The 4,065-nt window shown below is 44.5% G+C and overlaps 1 non-coding gene across 1 annotated transcript; it reads left to right on the forward strand.

Moving 5' to 3' along the window:
- Nucleotides 1-966: 966 nt before the first annotated feature.
- Nucleotides 967-1,266, forward strand: LOC146854384 (signal recognition particle RNA). Its single transcript, XR_014981766.1, has one exon.
- Nucleotides 1,267-4,065: the final 2,799 nt, after the last annotated feature.

Here is a 4,065-nt window from a genome sequence, read left to right on the forward strand (position 1 = left end):
AGATCATTACTCAATCTACCTTGATTTGGCACAGTATAAAATAGGTCAAGAAGTCTCCTATGAAAAGATATGCAAATCTGTTCGAATCACTTTCCCTAGTCAGGGGACCCACTAGCTGGAAGGGGCAGGGAGGACCAAAATAGCTCATCGGTATAGAACACTGCATGAGCAGCTGATTTTGAGGTGGTAGAAGATAGAGTAATCCAACTGGACCTCAATAAACGGTTTCCTAATGTGCAATAGCCCCTGACCACCTCTGACGCAAAAGTGTAATCTCATACCTTTGCAGAATCAGGCATGCTTTCACCTGTTCAAGCTGAACTGACATTGGTCTTCTTGGCCAGCAGGAGTTCCTCTCTTGCAGCTGTTGAGGCTAGAGAACAGAATGACGCGTATTTATTCTTTATAGTAACTCTTCTAGCCCTCCCAATCCATACCACTTTAAAACTTCCGATGTTGCAGACGAGTTCCATCATTGTGACCCATGCTATTTTTCTCAATATTGGCTGGCTCGGCATAACAAGGGATGCCTACAGGACAGCCTAAATTGTGCCGGCAAGCTTCTACAGGGAGTCACTGGCAGATAAAGAGAAACTCAGCCCTAACCTGGCTCTTCTCTCTCACTCTCACTCTCCTTTCCCTTCTGTCCCTCTACCTGTCTCTCACTCTCGAAATACTAGTATTTATGTTGTATTCACTTCCCCATCACAATCTTTCCGACCCTACTTCCTCTCTCCCTTCAATCAGTTCAACCCTCTTTTTTACTTTAGGAAACTCCACATCTTTTTTAAAGGCCTTTCCCATATTCACACTGCTTCTTGATAAGACATTTTTTTCCTTTCTTTGAAGGATAGTGAAATTGATTTTCTTGAAACATGGTTTGTAAACCATCAATTCATTCCACCTTACTTTATCATTATCCTTACTTATGGAATGCATTTCATCATTAGGACAGCTGCAGTGTTTGCCGGGCAAGGTGGCGTGTGCCTGTTGTCCTAGTTACTTGGGAGACAGACGCTTGTGGATTGCTTGAGCTCAGGGGTTCTGGGCTGCACTCAGCTGTGTTGATCAGGTGTCCATGCTGCATTGGGCATCAATATGGTGTTCTAGAGGGAGCTCTAGAATTTCAGGTTGTGTAACGAGAGGTGCACCAACCCAGGCTGGAAACAGAGCAGGCCAAAGCTTCCATGCCCATTGGTAGCAGGACAGCACCCGTGAGCAGTACGTGTAAAACAGCCTGAGCAAAATAGTGAGACCTAGCCTCGCTTTCTTGACTCAAATGTGAAAGTTTTGATTTTTACAAGGTGTAATAAATTATTTTCCCAAAACCAAATCTTTGTTTTCCTTTTGATATTTTTCCAGGAAATATGATGAACATTTGAACTGGGCCACGCATTTCAGCATAGCAGACAATTCTCCAGAATTGAGACATATTGCAACAACAAGCTAGCAGGCGGAGAGGACTGAAAACTCAGTGCAACCTAGAATAAATGGCTGTGTGATTTTCAGCAAGGATGACTCAAATGCATTCTTCCTTTTAGAGCACCTGTAGGATTAAACTGATCTGTCAAGTACAAAAGCATCCTTCATAGAGCAACTTAGAAATGCGCTTGCTGGCCCTTCTGCTGCATTTCTACGTCCAGCTCTAATTCATTTTTTGATTAGCCCTCATTCTTTTCATATGTGAATGAGAAGGAGAAATTACAGGGCCCTTCACTCTTTGAGCGAAACATGAAAAGACTGAGGGCTGTGCAACTCCCAAACGTTGGAGCCTCTGGCCTGTCGACCCTCGAACCTGCTCCTGCTCCAACCCGGCATCTCTTGTGGCCAGCAACCTCACAAACCCTGGAGGACCTGGCTACCTTTTGACTCCAAACCCCTGGGACTCCCATGAGTAGAGGCTCTACTCAAATCTACTTCTAATCCCTGGCAGCAGCCCGGAACCGCGAACCCTTCACACTCTGCACCCACCAAGCCTGGCCTGTGCCAGAGTGAACAAAGACCACAAGGACGACCCCACGGCGACTGTGACCCCGAGTCCGACACCCAAGGACCTCCCTCGACACTCCTGAAGAAGCCTGCAGCCTCAGAACCAGGTGCCCCCCAACCGCGATCAACAGAGGGTAAGATTTCCCGACACCAAAAGGTACCCCTGCACCCGGCGCTCCGCGGCCCCCTGTGCCCAATCCCGGGGTACCTACCTATCCTCCAACTACCCAACTTACCTCTCGAAGTGGTGGTGGCACCTGAAGAATCTTCGTCCCCGAGCTTGCAGTCTTTTTCTAAACCAGAGATTTCCCATTCAAATCAATTGAGCGCCCGAATGCTCAAAAGCACCCTGCACCCAGCCGTCCGAGTGTCCCTGGAAGTGCAACCTCTACATCTATCTACTTCCCCACTTGCCCTGGATAAGTGACCAGGAGCCCAGCTCCCACAGCCACGTGGCCTGCTAGTCAGCAGCCACCAACCAAGGCCCCCCTACCTCTCATAGGATAACATTGGGCCTAACTCTCTCTGCACCCGGCCGCCCTTGTGCCGCTGAGGGTGAACCAACTGTACCTACCTGACCCTGGGAGACTCCTGAGTCTGTGCCCAGAACCTTAACTCTGCCAGTCGAGTACTTACCTTTAAACCGATAACTCAATCTTCTCCATAGGGTAACATTGACTGGTTTTTCCTGAAATTTCTTCCAAGTGTGGACTTTTCAAAACTTAAAATATTCACCAAAAATCAGCCGAGTAACGAAAACGAAAATACTCACCTGCTATTAGGTGAGCTCCCAGTGCTGGATCTTGGTGCCCAGCACTGACTCTGAAAAATACTTACAACTGTACTTACCAGTAACCCAATTTTCTCCCATAGGAAATCATTGACTGTTTTTCTGTGAAATTTCTTCTAAGTGTCAATTTCTGCAAACTTTAAATATTCTTTAAAAATCGTATAATTTCTGAAAACATAATTACTTACCTGTTTTGGATAAAGGTCCCAGTACTGAGTCTAGGCACCCAGTACTGGATTACAAAAGTAACGAGAACATACTATACCTGCAACTTGAATTTTCTGCAATAGGGAATCTTAGACTGTTTTCTATGAAATATTTTCTGTCAACTTTTAAAATAGCAAAATATTGTCTAAAAATCATCACAGTAATTAAGTCGACTTTTATCACTTGATTCCAAGTACTGACCCAGGACTGAATCTAGGATCCAGTCCTGGAAATCCAAAAGTAATCCTAAAAGTAATCTGTTGCAAATAACTTGAAACTTCCATTGAGCTCAATGCATTATTGTGTTTAAAATGTTGTTGCCTATTGCAACCACTTGTAACTTTCTACAAAAGTCAATTGCATATTGCAAAAGTATTTATATAAAGCATCTCATTCTGAGAAAGTATATTTTAATACCTATTGTTGGTTCTAAAATAAAACAAGCATATATTTTTTGTAGATAAACCATTGGCCTAGAGTTCAGTTATTGAGTGTGTGAGACCATTTGCTGACTGAGTGTGTGCAACAAATGCTTTACACTGTCCTCTGATACTGCCTTACTGCTCGACCAAGCTACCACTTTAGAGAGTAAGGTTATATCTAACTTTAGCCTCTGCCAAACCTCTGGGGACTGTAGACTCTGTACACCCTGTACCTATTTGGGAACAGTATATACAGAGCCACTTCCTCACACTGCAGTTCTCCAATATAGGTCTGTCAAGATCATTACTCAATCTACCTTGATTTGGCACAGTATAAAATAAGTCAAGAAGTCTCCTATGAAAAGATATGCAAATCTGTTCGAATCACTTTCCCTAGTCAGGGGACCCACTAGCTGGAAGGGGCAGGGAGGACCAAAATAGCTCATCGGTATAGAACACTGCATGAGCAGCTGATTTTGAGGTGGTATAAGATAGAGTAATCCAACTGGACCTCAATAAACGGTTTCCTAATGTGCAATAGCCCCTGACCACCTCTGACGCAAAAGTGTAATCTCATACCTTTGCAGAATCAGGCATGCTTTCACCTGTTCAAGCTGAACTGACATTGGTCTTCTTGGCCAGCAGGAGTTCCTCTCT

Source organism: Triturus cristatus, chromosome 4_1, assembly GCF_964204655.1.
Source record: "Triturus cristatus chromosome 4_1, aTriCri1.1, whole genome shotgun sequence".
Lineage (NCBI taxonomy): Eukaryota > Metazoa > Chordata > Amphibia > Caudata > Salamandridae > Triturus > Triturus cristatus.